We start from the raw sequence: 22,265 nt of genomic DNA on the forward strand, positions 1-22,265 counted from the left end.
ATCTCTAAAACAAAGGAGCCTAAGTAGGGGGAAGCACCTGGCTTTTATCTAGTCTAGTGGCTGGGAACGTGTTTATTGGAAGTAGGTGCCTCTTTGAATTGGACGTCTCAGGCAATCAAAGCTTAAGCCGGCACTTGCATTACAAAAGAGAACAAAAAACAAATGTTAGGGCTTACACTGTGCAATAGTTTGCTGACTTTCATCCTCCCAGTTGCTGGTATATTATTTAGTTTTCTATGGTCTGCTTTATCCATTACTACTCATGCACACTTCAGAATTTTCCTCTCCAATTCTTTTTGTCCTTATGGATTGATGTCTTTTTGTAGGTATACTTTGAAGAATTACTTAATTTTTGAGTGGGTGATATGCATATACTTCAAAAATGAAAAGGTGTGCAGTGGAAAACTTCCCGCCATCACTGTCAATCTACCCAATGTCCACCCTCCCCACACATTCATCATTTATATTCATTTATCATATAATCTAGTGTTTTCATATACTCTTTCATTGATAATGATTTTTAAAGATATATTTTTTATTGATTTTAGAAAGAGGAAGGGAGCGGGAGAAAGAGATAGAAACATTGAAGAGAGAGTAGGGGGCATGCAGGAGGCAGCCAATCAATGATTCTCTCTTATCATTGATGTTTCTATCTCTCTCTCCCTTTCTCTCTCTGAAATCAATAAAAACATATTTAATAGATCAATCAATCAATCAATAATAGGAGTGAAGACCTATAAGGATGCCTTTTATTCAGTTGGACAAACTAATAACTGGATCATTTGGATTTGCATCTTCTATAATTGGTGCTGAGAGAGAAAAGTGAAGTGGTGGGTTTTCCCTTGGTGTCTCCTGGAGGACTTATAATATGTAACCTAAGGCCATGGGTCTAAAACAGGTGGTCAGTAGTTGCTAAAGAATGACAAGACTTGATTTAATGTTTGAGTCCTACTAGACACTGAAGGTACAAAAATGTATGGTGTCTGAGGTTCAGACGGAGTTTGAAATTTACTAGATCCAAACCTAACAGCTGTGTGACTTAGGCTTTGTCTCATTTTCTTATCTTTAAAATTTAGGTAAAGGCACTTACTTGAAGATCATGTGGATTTAGTAGAATGGAAAGCATTTATTAAACAACAAAAGGAAACTTCTGTGGGAGTAGAGCTTTAATATTCTCACCACCGCCACAACAAAATGGTGATTATGTGAGGTGGATGATATGCTAACTAACCTTATTATGGTAAACATTTCTCAATATCTATGTGTATTAAAAAAATCACCACATTCTACACCTTACACTTACGCAATGTCATATATCAATTATATCTCATAAAGCTGAAAAGAATGTCTCAAGGAAAACCTACTTACCCACGCCCCACTAGAGAATTAGATTTTCTTCTTCCATTCCTCTCTCCTTCTCCTTTTCTTCTCCTCCCCTTCTTTTTTTCATTGAGGTGAAATTCACAAAACATAAAATTAACTATTATAAAGTGAGCAATTCAGTGGCAATGAGTATATTTACAGTGTTGTGCAACCACCACCTCTATCTAGTTTCAAAATGTTTTCATCACCCCAAAAGGAAACCCTGTACCCATTAAGCAGTTGCCCACACTCTCCATCCCTCAACCCCTGGCAACCACTGATCTGTGTTCTGTCTCTATGGATTTACCTATTGTGAAAGCATACAATGTGTGAGCTTTTTTGTCTGACTTCTTTCACATAGCATAATGCTTTCAAGATTCATCTGCATTACAGTATGCCTTATGCACTTCATACTTTTTTATGACTGAATAATAAATATTCTATTGTATGTATATACCACGTTTTGTTTATCCATTCATTTGATGATGGACGTATGAGTTGTTTCCACCTTTTGACTGCTGTACATAGTGATGCGTGTACAGGAATTGGTTGAGTACCAGTTTTCAGTTGTTTGGGGGAATCTACCTAGGAATGGAATTGCTGGGCCAGTTGATAATTCTATGTTTACGTTTTAGAGGAACCGCCAAACATACCACAGCAGCTGAAATTGTTTTACATTTCCATCAGCAGTATGAGGGTTTCATTTTCTCCATATTCTTGCCAACATTTATTATTATTTTTAAAAAAATTTATTATAACCATCCTAGTGAGGATGGTATCTCAATGTGGTTTTCATTTGCATTTCTCTAATGATAAATGATGTTGAGTATCTTTTCATATGCTTCCAAGACATTTGTATGTCTTCTTTGGAGAAATGTCTATTGAAGTCCTTTACCCATTAAAAAATCTAATTTTTAAAAATATCTTATTTAAAAAATATTTTTATTGATTTCAGAGAGGAAAGGAGAGGAAGAGAGAGATAGAAATATCAATGATGAGAGAGCATCATTGATCTGCTGTCTCCTGCACGTCCTCCACTTGGGAATCGAGCCCGCAACCTGGGCATGTGCCCTGACCGGGAATTGAACTGTGACCTCCTGGTTCATAGGTAGATGCTCAATCATGGAGCCACATCAACCGGGCTGTTTTTCATTTTGTTGTTGAATTATGAGTTCTATTATATTCTGGATACTAGACCCTTATGAGATTTGCAATTACGTTCTCCTATTCTGTGAGTTGTCTTTTCACTTTGATGCACAGAAGTTTTACATTTTTATGAAATCCAATTTATCTGTTTTTTTTTCTTTTGTTGACTGTACTTTTGATGTCATACTTAAGAACTCACTGTCACTCTTTGCCATACTTACTGTGAGGATAAAGACCCTTCTCAGCAATCAAACTGTCAACATCCCAGAAAATGTTGACATCTCTCTCAAGGGGCGCACAGTTATTGTGAAGGGCCTCAGAGGCACCCTGTGGAGGGGTTTCAATCAAATCAATGTGGAACTCAGTCTCCTTGGAAAGAAAAAGAGGCTCTGGGTTGACAAATGGGGATATAGAAAGGAACTGGCCACCGTTTTCACTATCTGCAGTCATGTACAGAACATGATTAAGGGTTTTACACTGAGCTTCTGTTACAAGATGAGGTCTGTGTACACTCACTTCCCCATAAATGTCGTTATTCAGGAGAATGGTTCTCTTGTTGGAAACAGAAATTTCTTGGGTGAAAAATACATCCACAGGGTTCGGATGAGATCAGGTGTTGTTTGTTCAGTATCTCAAGCCCAGAAAGATTAGTTGATTCTTGAAGGAAACAACATTGAACTTGTATCAATTCAGCTGCTTTGATTCAGCGAGCCACCGCAGTTAAAAGCAAGGATATCAGAAAAATTTTGGTTGGTATCTATGTTTCTGAAAAAGGCCCAGTTCAGCAGGCTGATGAATAAGATCTAAGTTGTCCAGCTATAGAAACTGCAAGATTCCAAATGATTCCTCAGACTTATTTGCAGTATTATATTTATTGAATTCATTGGGGTGACACTGGTTAACAGGTCCCAGGTGCACAATTGTACAATACATCATTTGTACAACATACTGTGTGTTCACTACTCCAAGTCAAGTTTCTGTCCATCACCATTTATCTCCCCTATACAGTGGGGCCTTGACTTATGAGTGTCCCGACTAACGAGTTTTTCGAGATACGAGCCGTCTCTCGGCCAATTTTTTGCTTTGAGTTGCGAGCTAAAATTCGGGTTACGAGGCAGCTTCAGATACCCCACCGCTAGTTGGCACAGCGAATGTCACAGTGAGCGCCACAACATCAGCCCAGCATCACGTGTCTCACTCGTTCACTTTATGATTTGACATACGAGTAATTTGAGTTATGAGCTCCGTCACAGAACAAATTAAACTCATAAGTCAAGGCCCCACTGTACTCTTTTCCACCTCCCTCTACTCCCTTCCCCTGGCAATCACCACACTGTTGTCCCTGTCCATAAGTTTTTTCTCTTTCTTTTCTTTTTTTTAGTTTTGGTGATATTTTAAAGATGAACCCTAGCCAGTTTGGCTCAGTGGATAGAGCATCGGCCTGTGGACTGAAAGGCCCCAGGTTCAATTCCAGTCAAGGGCACATGTCCAGGTTGCGGGCTCGATCCCCAGTGTGGGGATGGGAAGGAGGCAGCTGATCCATGATTTTCTCTCATCACTGATGTTTCTCTCCCTCCCTCTTCCTTCCTCTCTGAAATCAATAAAAATACATTAAAAAAATAAAGATGCAAAAAAAGCCATGTATTGATTTGGAGGAAAAGAAAAAAAGAATTCATTGTCAAGGTCATGAAGATTTACTGGAGCCTCTTCTTGCGGTGGCCTCAGCTCATGGCTCTTGGTATCTTGGAAAAGCTCCACTTTGAGATGAACATTGTTACCACTCATCTTCACTTTTTGGCCCCATTTCCATCCCAGCCCCAAGCCCTAATGGAAAGGCCATTGCACTGCCCAGGATCCTTCCCTGTGTGCCCAATTGCCAAGTGACCAAGTCAACCCATGCCTAGGAATTCTCCCCTCCCCGTGGCCAACATTTTGTATTTCCATCAATCATGTTGCTACCTCTGGCTGTAGAAGAGCAGCAGTGAATTAACTTGGTTGAAGGTGTTTGGTACCTACCACCCAGTAGTAGAGTGAAATTAAAATTATCTCCAAATCTTCAAGAATTCAGAACATTGATCTTTCAGCAAATTAGCTTTCATCAGTTGGGTTGTAGGTGAGTTGATGGTTTGGTGAATTGGCCATTTAGTCTATTGGATTTTTTTCAAGAAAGTGCTATCTTTTGATAATAAAGAAGAAATAAGAATAGAGATGTAGATCTGGTTATTTTTGCCAAAAGAAACACCGGAAGGATAAACCATAGATGAATGCAATTGTTCACCCCAAGGCGAGGTTGGACATCTGAGAACTCTGAAAGCAGCTAGAGTTCACAGGAAAGGGCAGAGTACTATGGAGGACGGAGCTGCACAGAGAAAGTATTCCCTTCCAGTCTTCAAGCAGTAGGGACCAGCACATATATGTAAGAAAACTGCCTGAGGCCAAGGAAAGACCACTGAAATGGATCAGAAGGAACAATACACAGAGGCAGGAAAAGTTCATCCCCAACATCTGCCTGAGTGGGAAAATCAATTAACACACGAGGCACTGAATAAGGATCACAGAAGGGTATTGCTTCAGTACCAAATTAGCTCTAGACTATCAGTCAAATTAGCCCTGGACTAAAGGTTATTCAGGCCTGCCCTAAAAAACTTAAATGCAAGCCTCAACAGTATCAAATTGATTAACTGTGTCCCAGAACAAATTTTTAAAAATGTATTTTTATTGATTTCAGAGAGAGGAAGGGATAGAAACATCAATGATGAGAGAGAAAATCATCAATCTCCCCCACCCCCTACCGGGGATCGAGCCCATAAGCCGGGCAGGTGTCTTGACCTGGTGCATGGGACGATGCTCAATCAACTGATCCACACTGGCCAAGCACCCCAATTTTTTAAGTACAAAAAATTCAGCACTCAACAAGGCAAAATATACAATATCTGGCATGCAATAAAATATGGTCAGGTAGCCGAAACCGGTTTGGCTCAGTGGATAGAGCGTGGGCCTGCGGACTGAAAGGTCCCAGGTTCGATTCCGGTCAAGGGCATGTACCTGGGTTGCACACATCCCCAGTGGGGGGTGTGCAGGAGGCGGCTGATCAATGTTTCTCTCTCATCGATGTTTCTAACTCTCTCTCTCTCTCCCTTTCTCTCTGTAAGAAATCAATAAAATATATTTTTTAAAAAAATATGATCAGGTATGAAAAGAAGCAGGAGACTACAACCCACATAGTTAAAAATAATCCATAGAAAATGACACAGATGATCAATCCAATAGACAAAGAACGTCAAAACAGCTTTATGTTCAAGAAGGTGGAGGAAAGCATGAGCATGACTGACATATGGCGCCCAAGGAAGACCCTTCTCTGCCCCCACCCCACCCTCTGCTCCTGGACTCAGAGCTGAGATCCTGACCTTGTTCAAGAAATTATGGTCGTGACTCATTGAATGGTGGAACTGGCTGGAAATCTGCTTCCTGGAACCTGCCAGAAATTCACCATCTAGGGTGCCAAAGAAAGTTGTTCATGGGAAGGTGAGTCATCAGAGGCACTCTGCGACAAAGCTATATATGAGGGAGGGTGTCAGGGAAGTTGCTGGCCACTGGGTGCTGCTGGCTGCCCTGCACAGCAAAAAACGGGAAAATGGAGAAGCTGTGAGTGCTTCGCTGTCTGATGGGAGATTCCAGGGAGAAGCTGCTGGCCACTGGGTGCTGGTGGTCACCTTGCACTGCAGGAGCAAGGCACCGGAGAACCTGTGATGCTTCAGGACGCTGGTGCTGGAGAAAGCTGTGTATGCTGCAGCAACCTGCTGAGTGGGCCCACCAGAAGCAGGAAGCAAAACCGTTTTCCTTCTTGCAATGTCCTTCCAGTGCCCTCTACTGGCAAACCTTCAGTACCAGCTGGTGAAGGAAAAACATTTAAACGGACCAGAGCCATTTTCACAGAACAGGCATAAAAGATGAATTTGAAGCCAAGAGACAAAAATCAATAAGTGGAACAGTCCACCCGTTTGATTACTCAGCTTCCATATGCACCCTTCCACACATATTTGAATTCTCCTACAACAAAACAATTCTACAAGATATATCTAACAAGATATAGCTACCCTTCTCACAAGAGAAGAAGTTTCACTCTTTCCCCAAATCATATCTCAAGAGTCATTATATTCATTGCTGTTTATATTAATTATTCCTCAAATTTAGTCATAGTCCCAGCATCTAAATAATATTCCAGCATCTAAAGATGAAATTAATTTCCAATAAGTATTCGTATATAAAATTAAAATGGGAAAGAGACAGAAAAAGAAAACGACTAGCATATACAAATAAATACAGAAATATAACAAGCAAGAAGAAAATAAGCAAGGCTACAATAGTACTCATTTCTGTAATTGTTCACAAGGTTGTAATTGCCATCACTGGCTTCCTTCTTCCACTATCCATTCTGTATTTTCCCTGCCTTCCTCCAGAACCTCAGATGCTCTCTTTACCTGATGGAGTCACCCAAACTTTAATTCCTGAAGAGTTTGAGTCCTCAATCATCCTGCCTGTTTTCAGTTGCTATAGTTCTCCATTAACTTTTACTGTTGGGCATGGAAGTACTAAGAGGCATCTTAGATACTCCTCTGGGTTGCAGATATAATCTTCCTTGCCTCCACAGTGTAGCAGCAACTGATTTCCCCTTAGTAATGAAGATCAATCGCTCTAACTAGTAAATTAGTTACTACTTCCCCTCTCCCTTTTTTCCCCTGTAGTTTCTCTGGCTTAGGAGCCCAAAATATCCAAATTTTCTCACTTTCCAATTCAATGGAATCATTGTTGTGCTCCCTGGTTGAGGCCTCACCCACTGGCAAAGAGGACTTATTAGAACTCAAGGCGCAGTGTCCCTAGCTTCATTAAGATCTTCCCACACATACACACTCCAACTTTCAGGATACTATTCCTTCCCAATAAGTGCGAGGCTGGGAGCTTAACTTGCCTTGTAATTAAGCCAGTAGTGCTGAGATTTTGGGTTTGATTTTCAGTAATCTCAGCCCTTCAGCTACAGGAGATAAGGCTCTCCTTCAGGGCACACCTAGAAACTTTTGAGTCATTTATGGTGCTTGAGCTGGGGATTCCAATCCCTGAGCAGGCTCATGGCTGGCGAGTGCTGCTGCAGTGGCAGGAGCCTCTCTGGCCTCTGTGGCAGTGCTAAGGATGTCTGACTTCCATCTGACTGCCAAGAAGGTGCAGGCCAGGCTGAGGGACACCCCCCCCCCCGGAGTGCACCGGGCCTCTAATATATATATATATATATATAATTTTAAATTAACCATCAACAGGCACTTAGATTTCCAAACAAGCAGAGTTCAAAGTTGCCAAGATGGGGAACAAACATTCCACAAGTGAGTTCTTAGGTGTACTAGTGAGAAGAGCCACTCCCACTTCTACCCCTTAATTTCAGGACCCATTTATACTGATATGGGGAAGATAGAACCATATATTGGTCTGTGATTCAAAGTGTATACTACATCCTATAAAACAAAACCCCATTCTTTCATGGTGCTGTTTCACAACTAGCATCATAACAGAGTCTGCAAAGCCATTCCACCTTTCAATTAGGCCATCTGCACCCAGATGATGTGGCCTGTGTTGAGGCCAGTTAATTCCATAGGCATGGACCCATCACTACACTTCCTTTGCTGTGAAATCTGTTTCTGGATCAGATGCAATGCTGTGTAGAAGAGTCCACAGATGGTGGTGCTGGCACAAACATTATAGGCAGGGAAGGGAAAACCATATCCAGAAAATGTGTCTGTTCCTATGAAGATGAATCTCTGTTCCCCTCCATGATGAAAGAGGTTGATATAAGCAACCTGTCACCAGTGGCTGGCTGGCTGGACCCCAGAGCAAATAGTGCCATGTTGAGGACTCAATTTTGGCCTCTGCTGATGGCAGATTTGGTAGTCTGCATTAGCATGAACCATGTCATCCTCAGTAAGGGGAAGTTCAAGTTGTTGAGCCCAGGCACTATATGCCTTCCAGTGGCATTCACATGGGGCACAAATATCTTCACTGTCTGTGTCCATTCAGAGATCTATCCACTTCTCTCTTCCCCAGACTTCCTTGTCACTAATATTCCAGTCCTGTTACTCCCAAGTCCATGGCTATATATATATCCATATTTCTGTCCATCTCTCAGCCTAGACACAGTGGACAATGAAATATGCTGTTCCATGTTTTGCTCACTGGGTGAGATTTTCCTTCACCATTATCACTCAGGGTCAACCCTGAGTAGAGCTGTAATGTGCATCTGTCCACTTTTGGATGGTACCAGCATATCATTCAGACCCATATATATAAGACAAGCTTAACTTTATTCCTCCTTGGTCAACTGCTTGTAAGGAACACCCCAGGACACCATAGACTTGGATTGAAGGAGAGGAGGCAATAAAATAGGAGTTGGTGTCAAAAGAGTCTGAGTCACCTGCTCATGAAACTTACTGTATATTCTGGAATTGCCTAACTTGGTCTCTTCTATACCACTTTTATTTGATAACTAGAGGCCCAGTGCATAAAAATTCATGCACTGGAAGGGGGGGTCCCTCAGCCTGACCTGCCCCCTCTCATAGTCCAGGAGCCCTCAGGGGCGGGAGGCAAGCTGGCTATCAGGGGATGGCAATGCCCTATCACACCTCTGCTGCTGCTGCTGCAGCAGTGCAAACCTCGGCTGGCCCTGGTTACCTGAGCCTCAGGCAACCCTGGGAGGCTGGGAAGCTGCCATTTGAGGCTTGCCTGCGCCTTGGGCTGATCCTGGGGGGCTGAAGGGACTGGGAGACTCCGGAAGCAGGCACGTGGAGCAGCCGGGCCTGCATAGGGGCAGGCCCGGTCTTGCCATGCACCTGCCACCCCGGTGGGGCTGAGGGGACAGGGCACCACCATCTTTGAGGGTGTGGCAATCAATTAGCATATTCCCTCCTTATTGGCTGTGGGTGCCGCCATCTTTGCGATGGCATGAGGGTCAATTAGCATATTCCCTCTTTATTAGATAGGGTAGATTGCTGCTATGCATGTCTAATTTTATGGCTATGTGGGTCAGACAAGACATCCATTCATGATGGGAATTTCAGGCTGTATGGTTATTATGTATCTCATAAGAGGCCCGGTGCATGAAATTTGTGCGGGGGGGGGGGTCCCTCAGCCTGGCCTGCACCCTCTTGTAGTCCGGGACCCCTCGCTCCTTACCACCTGGCTGCTCACTGTTCCTTACTGTTGCCATGAGGTGGGAGAGGCTCCCACTACCACCATTGCACTTGCCAGCTGTGAGCCTGGCTTCTGGCTGAGCTGTGTTCCCCCTGTGGGAGTGCACTGACCACCAGGGGGCAGCTCCTGCATTGAGCATCTGCCCCATTAGTCAGTGCGCATCATAACAACCAGTCAGTCGATTTGTATGCACCTACAGCCCCATCTACACCTGCGTCTCTCATCAGAGTCCCCAGGGTCCAAGGGGGCTGGGCTGGGAGCGGCTGCTCTTCCTCAGTCACCAAGGCCCCTGGGAAGGTGGGGCTGGTCCACCTGGGCTGGAGCAGGGCCCCTGGGTGGGGTGCCGTCTGGTTGGGATGCTGGGCCGAGGAAGCTGGCCCCAGTGCCCAGGGGCTTGGCTGGGTGTACATTACCAGACCCAGTTGCCCCCAACTGCCCTCCCCTGCCAGCCATCTTGTGGTGGCCATCTTGTGACCACATGGGGGCGGCCATCTTTGACCATGTGGGGGCAGCCATCTTGTGCAAGGGTGTGACAGTCAATTTGCATATTACCTCTTTATTATATAGTATATATATATACTTTATTATATAGTATATATATATTCCTTTCCCCAGCCACCAGCACTGGCTTCCCTTTGGCACCCAGGACCCATGCTTCCCTCCAGCCACCAGCAGGCACCTGGCACTGGGCTTCCCTCACAGCCCCAGCTTCATCCAGAAGGATGTCTGGTCTAATTACCATATTATGCTTTTATTATTATAGATAATTGATTTCAGAGATGAAGAGAGAGAAAGAGAGAAACATCAATGATGAGAGAGAATCATTGATCAGCTGCCTCCTGCAAGTCCCCTACTGGGGATCGAGCCCACAACCTGGAATTGAACCGTGACCTCCTGGTTCATAGGTCAACACCCAATCACTGAGAGATGCCGGCCTGTGGTATTTTGTTATAGCAGCCCAAACAGACTAAGACACCTTGGTAGGCTTCTTTGAATTTTGGAAGTAACATCTGAGTGTGCTACTCTGAACCCATCTACAGAGTTGCCCAAAAGGTTTCCATTTAGTTGCCCACACGCTTTGCAGTTCAGACTGCAGTACAAACTGCTCTTGAATTTGGACCTTACAACCCAGCAGATCCAATGATACACCAAGTGTCTGTGACATATAAGAATGCTGTGTGAAGATTCTGGCAAGCACAAATGAGGCAATCATAGTGTCAACTTCTAGGAGTTTAGAGAAAATCTGTATGCTCTTTTGCAGATAACTACTCTCATTTTTTAAAAAATGTTTTGAGGTATAACTGACATACAATATTATATTAGTAGCAGGTTTAGTGTGCGCCCTGACAGTTGGGTTTTTTTCTCCTTTGTAATGCAAGTGCCTGACTTAAGCTTTGACTGCTGAGGCATCCATTTCAAAGATGCATTCATTTCAAAGGCAGCTGTCTCCAATAAACACAGTGCCAGCCTCAGGACTAAAGAGCCAGGTGCCTTCCCCCGCTACCCCCACCTCCCCACCCCCCAGCTCCTCTGTTTTAGAGATCCTGGTTGATTTCAATAACTGAACATTTAGGCTACTTGCTTGTTTTCTCTTATTGTTTTTATGCTTTAAATTCACCAATAAAAGAGTGAGCCCATGCTCTAGCTGGTTTGACTCAGTGAATAGAGCATCAGCTCCATAAACTGAAGAGTCCCAGGTTTGATTCTTGGTCAAGGGCATGGACCTTGGGCACATGTGGGTGGGAGGCAACCAATTGATGTGTCTCTCTCACATCGTTGTTTCTCTCTAAAAATCAATGGAAAAATATCCTCGGGTGAGGATTAACAACAACAAAATAAAAGAGTGAGCCCATGAAACCCTGGCCCCCAATACAAGGAGAACCCTAGAACTGTTCTCATTCTCTCTCTCTCTCTCTCTCTCTCTCTCTCTCTCTCTCTCTCTCTCTCTCTCTTTATTATATAGGATATGTGTATATATATATATATATATATATATATATATATATATATAGAGAGAGAGAGAGAGAGAGAGAGAGAGAGAGGAAGTAGAAAGGGGATGGGTGGATAAGACCTATTTCCTCCTTGGTTATTATGTGCATTTGCATGCTGAGCTTTGACCTCAGTTATGACTCTATCAACCATAGGGGGTGGTTGTGGTGGGTCATGAGGAGAAGGGGCATCCCCTTTCAAGGCATCTGGACCATGTGAGTTTATCACAGGGTTTTCAAGGAGCAAAAGGCTAGTCTCAGATACTAAAGGGCTAGCTACTTAGTAAGAGAGGCTCAGAGTGACTTGATAGTTCAAGATTGTCCGTTTCATCTGGGACCAAACAGTTGTCCCCATTCCAAGTGTTGGGATTCCATTCTTTATCAGTGTCAAGGCTGTGACTTCAACTGTCATTGCAATTCAACAACCTACTCAATTAAACGTTGTGTTTGATTTTCAGCAATATTAGCCCTGCAGCTACAACGAAGAACAGCCTCTCTTATGCATCACGAAAGCTCTCTGGTTCTTAGACTGTGACTGAACTGCTCAAATGCATTAAAAAAATATCAATCCCACATCCCAGTCCTTATAGCCATGATGCCTGACATAATGGTCAAGTGCAGCAGCCATTTAAGGCATCCAAGGCATGTGCTTCAGTTAGCACTTCATCACAATCAACTGTAGGTTGATTAATTGTGATGTCACTGCTCGCCATGAATTACTAGCCATCCATTTTCCATTGGCAAGCACTGTGCTGAAGCCTGAAGGAGGTGTGAATGAACCAATCCCACAGTTGCATCTCTCTCTTCAGGCCTATTTCCTGGGATCACTCCTGGTAACAATTCTGTCTGTGTCCTGTCTGAAGAGAGGAATGACACAGTAATTTGAACAGGGAAAGTTAATACAAGGAATTACCTATAACAGGGGATTAGAATTATGAGGAATTGACTAGTGAGATGTAAAGAGACTCTAAAGATCATAGGAATAACAGAATTAAGATGTAGTCACTATCCCCAGGCTAAGATACAATGCCCCTGGAGCTGAGATCCAGATTTTGTCGGAGAGGCATGACTGTAGCTCACTAGATGACAGAGTATTGTGGTGTGGTACTGATGCAACCTGTTGGAAATCTATCTTCTGGAACTTGCCAGAAATCTGCCTGCTGGGGGGAGATAGAAAGCTGTTCACAGAGAGCTGCTGGCTTCCGTGCTCTGCAGGAGCCAGGCCCTGGGGAAGCTGAAAGTACTGCAGTATCCAGAGTGCTGCCAAGCTGCCTGGGGGTGAGTACTGGTGCGAGGGGAGAGCTACTGGTCACTGGGTGCTGCTGGCTGCCATGCCCTGCAAGAACCCAGGGACGGAAGAGTCTGGTGCCAGAAAAAGTCATGCAGAAGGAGACTGCCAAGCAAACACACAGGAATCAGGAAGGAAACCTCTTTTCCTCTAGCAATATCTCTTCAGCACTCTCTCCTGAGAAAGCTTCAATGCCAGCTGGCAAAGGAAAAATACCTCAAATATGTTCCATGATCACAGAACAGGCAGAAAGGATGAACTTTAAGCTGAGAGGCAATAAATTGATAACCAGCACACCAAAGGTCAAAAGGGAAATCATAAGGAAAATTTAAAAGTATTTTGAATGGAATTAAAATGAAAACAAATGTATCAAAATGTATGGAATGCATCAAAAGCAGTGCTTCAAAAGACATTTATAACATTAAATGCTTATATTAGGCTACCACTTACTCTCTGCTGCCATCTTGGTTCTGCATTGCCTGCACAGAATGCTGGGTGAAGTCTCTGTCACAGAATGAGTTGCCACAGTCCCAGGCTGAGACAGGGTCTGAAACAGAACCTGACAGTGATGAATCAGTACCAGAGCTCAAAGAACAAGATTCCACCAGGCAACCATACAAGCTCAGCTAGCAGCAGCAGCTGAAATCGATGAAGAACCAGCCGGTAAACCAAAACAGAACTGAAGTGAAAAGAAGGCACAGAAGGCTATGTCCAAACTGGGTCTTTGACAGGTTATAGAGGTTACTAGGATCACTATGACATCTAAGAATGTCCTCTTTGTCATTCCAAAGCCAAATGTCTACAAGACTCCAGCTTCAGCTACCGACAGAGATTTTGGGGAAGCCAAGATCGAGGCTTTATCTCAGCAAGCACAGCTAGCAACTTCTGAGAAATTCAAAGTTCAAGGTGAAGCTGTCTCAAACATTTAAAAAAACATAGATACTCCAACTGTACAAGAGGAGAGTGAAGAAGAAGAGGCTGATGAAACAGGCGTGGAAGTTAAGGACATAGAACTGATCATGCCACAAGCAAATGTGTGGAGAGCAAAGGCAGTCCCAGCCCTGAAGAGCAACAGCAATGATAGTATACATCTATAGGTCAAAAGTTCAGCACAAAATGACTGGGCTCTCTCTGCTCAGGTTATAACAAGGCTGAAATCTAGGGGTTGTCTGGAGGCTCTGGGGAAAATATGCTTCTAAGTTCATTCTTGTTATTGACAAAATTCAGTTCCTTACAGTTGTAGGAGGAGTTCCCACGTACTTGCTGGCTATCAGCTGGGGCTGATCTCATCTCATCTCCACATTCTTTGTCACGTGGCCTCTCTCTGTCTACAAGCCAGCAACAGTGTGTCACACATTTCCTATCCTTCTGATTTTGGACCTTAATTACATCTGCAAAATCCCTTTACAGCAGCAAGTTGATTCATGTTTCATTAAATAACTACAGCAAGGTGTGTGAACACCAGGAGCTTTGAACCTTGGGTGCCATCTCAGAATTCTGCCTGACAAGGAGGGAACACATCCCATTATATTCTATGCATTCAGCATTAACCAGATCCTGATATCAAAACCAGATGAAGAAATCCCAAAAGGTTATTTTGTGGCTACCAACAAACTGATTCTGAAATGTATAATGGAGAAGCAGAAGATCCAGAATAGCCAACGCAATGTTGAAGGAGAACAGAGTTGGAGGACTGATGCTACCCAACTTCAAGACTTACTATAAAGCTACAGTAATTAAGACAGCGTTGGCAAAAGAATAGTCAACTAGATTAATGGAACAGAAAAGAGAGAGCCCCAAAGTAGACCCATATAAATATATTCAACTTATTTTGACAAAGGTACAAAAGTAATAAAATGGAACAGTCTTTTTGGCAGGTGCTGACACCTATCAGGTGTCTATTATCAAAACAACAAAAGAAAAGTGTTGCAAGGATGTGGAGAAATTAGAACTCTTGCACACTGCTGATGGGAATGCAAACTGGTGCTACCACTATTAAAAACCATAAGAAGATTCCTAAAAAAATTTAAACTGGAGCTGTCTCTTGACCTAGTGGTCCTACTTCTGGGTATATATTCTTAGAACCCCAAAACACCAATTAGAAAGGCTATATGCACCCCTATGTTCATAGCAGCATTATTTACAATAGCCAAGATCTGGAAACAGCCCAAGTGCCCATAAGTAGACAAATGGATAAAAAAGCTGTGGTACATCTACACCATGGAATACTATGCAGCTGTAAAAAAGAAGGAGCTCTTACCCTTTGCGACAGCAAGGAGGGGCCTGGAGAGCATTATGCTAAGCAAAATAAGCCAGTCAGACAAAGACAAATATCACATGATCTCGATCAACCAAAGGACTTGTATAGATGCATATAAGCATAACCAATAGACACAGACACTGGGGGGGGTAAGGGTAGGAGCAGGGAGTGGGGTGGGGGGGCAATGGGGAGATAAGGACATGTATGTAATACCTTATTCAATAAAGAAAAATAAAGATTTTCACAGTAAAAAAAATATCACATGATCTCTCTTATATGTGGAATCTAATGAACAAAATAAACTGATGAACAAAATAGAACCAGAGAGGAGAACCAAGATGGCGGCATAGGTTAACGCTGGAGTTTGCTGCTTTGAACAACTACTTCAAAAGTGAAACCAAAAAACGGAAGGGACATCACCCAGAACCACAGGAACGCTGGCTGAGTGGAAGTCCTACAACTAGGAGGAAAGAGAAACGCATACGGACACTCAGAGGAGGCACATTGCTGAAGTCAAATTCTGAGGTGCGGAGTGCGCGGAGCGGGCTGGCGGCGGAGGGCGCGGTTGGCGTTTTCAATCGGGAGGGAGTCGCAGACTCTGAGCTCCAGATCCGGGTGAGTCTTTAGGGACCCAGACTCAAACGGGAGAAGCGGGACTGTCTGGCTTCGGTCAGAGCGAGTGCAGCTTTCTCTCTGAGCTTTGCAGCGGGTGCTGGGACTCAGAGAGGCAGAGCCCCTGGGGACAGGACTGAGAGCCGCCATAACTGCTCTCTCCGGCCCACCCTGTTGATCCTGTGCGACCCGCCCCGCCCAAGCCCTGCACAGAGGCATTTGCCGGATAGCCTCAGGCAAAGGCCAGATTAGCACCTCCCTAGAGGACAGAAGTTCTCTCACTGCTGACACAGCTGATTCTCATAGCCACTTGGCCTGGAGGTCAAACCCTCCCTGGAATTAGCTACAACAATCAAGATTTAACTATAAGACTGCGAACAAAGACCACTAGGGGGTGCACCAAGGAAGCATAACAAAATGCGGAGACAAAGAAACAGGACAAAATTGTCGGTGGAAGATATAGAGTTCAGAACCACACTTTTAAGGTCTCTCAAGAACTGTTTAGAAGCCGCCGATAAACTTAATGAGATCTACAAGAAAACTAATGAGACCCTCGATCTTATATTGGGGAACCAACCAGAAATTAAGCATACACGGACTGAAATAACGAATATTATACAGACTCCCGACAGCAGACCAGAGGAGCGCAAGAATCAAGTCAATGATTTGAAATGTGAGGAAGCAAAAAACACCCAACCGGAAAAGCAAAATGAAAAAAGAATCCAAAAATGCGAGGATAGTGTAAGGAGCCTCTGGGACAGCTTCAAGCGTACCAACATCAGAATTATAGGGGTGCCAGAAGATGAGAGAGAGCAAGATATTGAAAACCTATTTGAAGAAATAATGACAGAAAACTTCCCCCACCTGGTGAAAGAAATGGACTTACAGGTCCAAGAAGCGCGGAGAACCCCAAACAAAAGGAATCCAAAGAGGACCACACCAAGACACATCATAATTAAAATGCCGAGAGCAAAAGATAAAGAGAGAATCTTAAAAACAGCAAGAGAAAGAAACTCAGTTACCTACAAGGGAGTACCCATACGACTGTCAGCTGATTTCTCAACAGAAACTTTGCAGGCCAGAAGGGAGTGGCAAGAAATATTCAAAGTGATGAATGCCAAGAACCTACAACCAAGATTACTTTATCCAGCAAAGCTATCATTCAGAACTGAAGGTCAGATAAAGAGCTTCACAGATAAGGAAAAGCTAAAGGAGTTCATCACCACCAAACCAGTAATATGTGAAATGCTGAAAGGTATCCTTTAAGAAGAGGAAGAAGAAGAAAAAGGTAAAGATACAAATTATGAACAACAAATATGCATCTATCAACAAGTGAATCTAAGAATCAAGTGAATAAATAATCGGATGAACAGAATGAACTGGTGATTACAATAGAATCAGGGACATAGAAAGGGAAGGGACTGACTATTCTTGGGGGGGAAAGGGGTGTGGGAGATGTGGGAAGAGACTGGACAAAAATCGTGCACCTATGGATGAGGACAGTGGGTGGGGAGTGAGGGCGGAGGGTGGGGCAGGAACTGGGAGGAGGGGAGTTATGGGGGGGAAAAAAAGAGGAACAAATATAATCTGAACAATAAAGATTTAATTAAAAAAAAAATAGAACCAGAGGCATGGATACATGGAATAGACTGACAGCTGTCAGAGTGGAGCGGGTTTGGGGGGCTGAATGAAAGAAGGTAAAGAGATTAAGCAAACACACACACACACACACACACACACACACACATATTTGTAACAGAAAACAGTGTGGTGATAGCCAGAGTGGAAGGGAGGTGGGGGCTGGGTGAAGGTGGGAAAAAGGGGGAAATGGGGATTGAAATAAACTTGGCTTTGGACGATGGGCACATGATGCAGTGTGTAGATGTGTGTTTTTTCTTTTTTAAAAAAATATATATTTTAAATATATTTTATTGAATTTTTACAGAGAGGAAGGGAGAGGGATAGAGAGTTAGAAACATCGATAAGAGAGAAACATCGACCAGCTGCCTCCTGCACACCCCCTACTGGGGATGTGCCCGCAACCAAGGTACATGCCCTTGACTGGAATCGAACCTGGGACCTTTCAGTCCGCAGGCCGACGCTCTATCCACCGAGCCAAACCGGTTAGGGCTAAAAAAATATATTTTATTGATTTTTTACAGAGAGGAAGGGAGAGGGATAGAGAATTAGAAACATCAATGAGAGGAAACACCGATCAGCTGCCTCCTGCACACCCTCTACTGGGGATGTGCCCGCAACCAAGGTACATGCCCTTGACCGGAATCAAACCTGGGACCCTTCAGTCCGCAGGCTGACACTCTATCCACTGAGCCAAACCAATTAGGTCTAGATGTTTTGTCTAGTTGTACACTTGAAACCTGTATGGTTGTGTGAACCAATGTCACCCCAATAAATTCAATAAAAAATTAACTCAGAATGGATTATGGTCCCAAATGTAAAATGCAAAACTATAAAACTTTTAAAAGATACCAAAGGAGAAAATCTAGGTGACCTTGTGTTTGGCAATGACTCTTTTAGTGTATATATTTAAATATGCTTTTAAAAGTTAGTATTAGAGAGAGAGGAAGGGATCAATGAAAGAGAGACATCACATTGATTGGCTGGTTCCTGCACACCCCCTACTGGGGTCAAGTCCACAACCCGGGCATGTGCCCTGACCAGGAACAAAACCAGCGACCTCTTGGTGTATGGGATGACATTTAATCCACTGAGCCACACCGACTGACTGGCAATGACTTTTTAGATGCAACACCAAAGGCACAATCCATGGAAGAAATCATTGATAACCTGGATTTCATTAAAATCAAAAAAGTCTGGTCTGTGAAAGACACTGTCAGGAGAATGAAAAGACCAGCCATAAACTGGGAGAAAATATTTGCAAAAGACATATCTGAAAAGGACTGATATCCAAAATATACTAAGAATACTTAAAACTTAATAGTAGATAAAAACCCCAATTAAAAATGAGCCAAAAATCTTAGGCACCTCACCAAAGAAGATAAACAGATGGCAAATAAGCATATGAAAGGATGCTCCACATCCTGTGTCCTGGTGAAATGCAAATGAAAACAAGATACCTTACACAGCTATTAGAACAGCCACAATCTAGAACACTGACACTGCTCCCTAAGACATGTGACAAAGGTAGTCTCATTCATTGCTGGTGGGAATGCAAAATGGTGCAACCACTTTGGAAGACTGGCAGCTTCTTAGAAGATGACACATACTCAACATACCATCCAGCAATTGTGCTCCTTGGTATTTACCCAAAGAAATTTGAAAACTATGCCCACACAAAAATCTGCTCATGGATATTTGTAGCAGCTTTATTCATAATTGTGCAAACTTGGAAGCAACCAAGATGTCCTTCAGTGGCGAATAGATAAATAAACTGTAGTACATCCAATCTAATATCAATCAGTGCTAAATAGAAATGAGCCATCAAGCCATGAAAATACATGGAGGAACTTGAAATACTAGTACTACTAGTAAGTAAAAGAAGCTGACCTGGAAAGGTTATATACTGTATTGTTCCAACTCTGTGACATTCTCAAAAAGGCAAAATGATGGAGACAGTAAAAAGATCAGTGGCTTCTAGGGACTAGGGCACAGCAAACTTAAAGGTCAACTTAAGTTTATAGGCAGAGCACAGGGGATTTTTAGGGCAGTGAAACTATTCTGTGTAATACTGTAGTAGATGCATGTCTTATACATTTGTCCAAATCTATAGAATTTACTACTCATAGAGTGAACTCTAATGTAAATTATGGACTTGAGGGATCATAATGTCTCAGTGTAGGTTCATCAATTGTAACAAATGTACCACTCTGGTACAGGATGTTGAAGATGGAGGAGGCTATGCATGTGGAGGCAGGAGGCATAAGGGAAATCGCTGTACCTTCTGCTCAATTTTGTTATGAACCTAAAACTGCCTTAACAAAAAAGTCTATTTTAAAAACAGACAAAGAAGGATCCTACCCCCTGGCAATGGGCAAGGAGACACCTGATTGGTGGTGTTGCTCTTATATCAGTCAGGGGCAAAGCAGATGTACAGTCCTTAGTTCATCCTAGCTTGATGCCTGTGTCGGTGGCCAGAGCTGTTTCATGCCTGAGGCACATAAAAAAAAAAAAAAAAAAAAGAAGGATCCTGAGAAACACTACAGTACAGAAGACTGGGATCTCAAGCCAGCCAAAGGAACACTTCACTTTTTTATTTTTATTTTTTTATTACTTTGTTATCTCTTTTTTTCTTTGTTTTCCTGTTTTTATTTGTTGCTTTATTTTCTATTTCTTTTCACATTATTTTTCCATCACTCTATTTTATTTTATTTTTATTTGCTATTTTTATACCATTTTTGAAATCAAATTTTTTGTAAATTTATTATTATTTTTCTCCTTCTCTTTACTCTTATCCACCCATCCCCTTTCTACTTCCTCTATACTGAACTGAGATCCTCCCCATATTCATCCAACTTTTAACCTTATCTTCTACATATAAGCTCAGCATCTACAGATTCTGCCCCCACCCTCTTTGCTGGGGGCTTGGTGTTTGTATTTTTTTTATTGTTTTTTTTTTTAATATATTTTATTGATTTTTCACAGAGAGGAAGGGAGAGAGATAGAGAGTTAGAAACATCGATGAGAGAGAAACATCGATCAGCCGCCTCCTGCACACCTCCCACTGGGATGCGCCCGCAACCCAGGTACATGCCCTTGACCGGAATCGAACCTGGGACCTTTCAGTCCACAGGCTGACGCTCCATCCACTGAGCCAAACCGGCTTCGGCTATTGTTTTCTAATTATTATTATTTGTTTGTTTATTTATTGGTTCTGTGGTGTTTCCCCCGTGTGTGTGTGTGTGTGTGTGTGTGTGTGTGTGTGTATGTGTGTGTATATATATATATATATATATATATATATATATATATAATCTCCTTTTCTTCCTTCTTCTTTTCTCTCCTATCTTTTTCACTCTCTTTGATATCATTTATGCTCTCTTTTTTTGCCCCTAATTTTCTTTTCTCAGGTGGTCACTTATAGTAGGGTTATTATTGTCGTGAGTACATTTGTGCTTTGGTCCCTTTGTGTTGTGTCTTGTCGAGGTGAATTTTATCCTGTCTGGCCAGGTGCTAGAGAGTGAGCCTCATAACCAGACACCTGGAGAGGAAACTCCATCCACAAACGGGTCAATAACACTCCAGACCAGGGGTGGGCAAACTTTTTGACTCGAGGGCCACAATGGGTTCTTAAACTGGACCGGAAGCCGGAACAAAAGCATGGATGGAGTGTTTGTGTGAACTAATATAAATTCAAAGTAAACATCATTACATAAAAGGGTACAGTCTTTTTTTTTTTTAGTTTTATTCATTTCAAACGGGCCAGATCCTGCCCGCGGGCCATAGTTTGCCCACGGCTGCTCCAGACCCAACTACAGAGGCAAGAAGAAGGCAGCAGTGAGGGAGAGAGCGTGAGTCAGTGAGGGGCCAAAAGAGGAGTGTGTGGTCATGTGGGATGTGTGTGTGTATGTGAGTGAGGCACAGATAGATCCCGCAGGGCCTTCGGGGTCAGGCTAAATGGGCTCGCCTAACTAGGCAGCCTCTGCTACCATGTAAGCAGTTCCAGGAGGCCGGCTCGTCCTCAGAAGCCTAGTGTTTTTAAGGGGAGAGCTGCTGTAACTGGGAGCCAGGCCTCACCCCCACCCAGGGTGCCCTCAGATAACACCTGGGACTCTACAGACACCCCTGCCAGGGACCTGCTACCTCGGCTAAGGTCCCACAGTCAACGAGTCTCCAGCCACCCTGGGCGCAGGCTCCTGTGAGTTCTGAAGCGTGCTCCCCCCTGACCAGCCCAATGCCTTAGCCCGGGGCACTGCAACCATGCAAGCAGCAGACACGTGAGCAGCCCACTCCTGTCCAAGGAGCAGCAGCCCCACGAGCAGACAGCCCCTGTCCGAGGAGTAGCAGCCACACGAATAGACAGACCAACCACATCTGAGGAGCGGCAGCCCTGCGCAGCCCACACTGGTCCAAGGAGCAGCAGCCACACGCAGTCTGCACCTGTCTGATGAGCAGCAGCTGGATGAGCATCCTGCCCCCATCTGAGGAGCAGCAGCCACATGTGCAGTTCACCCCCACCCAAGGAGCAGCAGCCATGCAAGCAGCCCACCCCCCATCTGAGGAGCAGCAGCTGTGCAAGCAGCCTGCACCCGTACGAGGAGCAGTAGCCCTGTAAGCAACCTGCCCCTGTCCAAAGAGTGGCAGCCACACAAGCAGCCCGCCCCATCTGAGGAAGAGCAGCAGCGTGCAGCCAGCCCTGATCCAAGGAGCAGCAGCCACATGAGCAGTCCATGCCCAT

The 22,265-nt window shown here is 43.6% G+C and overlaps 3 pseudogenes; all 3 read left to right on the plus strand.

Annotated features, from left to right (window-relative positions):
- The first annotated feature begins 2,563 nt into the window (after nt 1–2,563).
- LOC118654296 lies at nt 2,564–3,316 on the plus strand (annotated as a pseudogene).
- A 4,545-nt stretch (nt 3,317–7,861) lies between these two features.
- On the plus strand, nt 7,862–14,114 carry LOC118654297 (annotated as a pseudogene).
- Nucleotides 14,115–19,886: 5,772 nt separating this feature from the next.
- On the plus strand, nt 19,887–20,031 carry LOC118654886 (annotated as a pseudogene).
- Nucleotides 20,032–22,265: the final 2,234 nt, after the last annotated feature.

The sequence above is a fragment of the Myotis myotis genome, unplaced genomic scaffold (assembly GCF_014108235.1).
Source record: "Myotis myotis isolate mMyoMyo1 unplaced genomic scaffold, mMyoMyo1.p scaffold_m19_p_4, whole genome shotgun sequence".
NCBI classification, from domain to species: Eukaryota; Metazoa; Chordata; class Mammalia; order Chiroptera; family Vespertilionidae; genus Myotis; species Myotis myotis.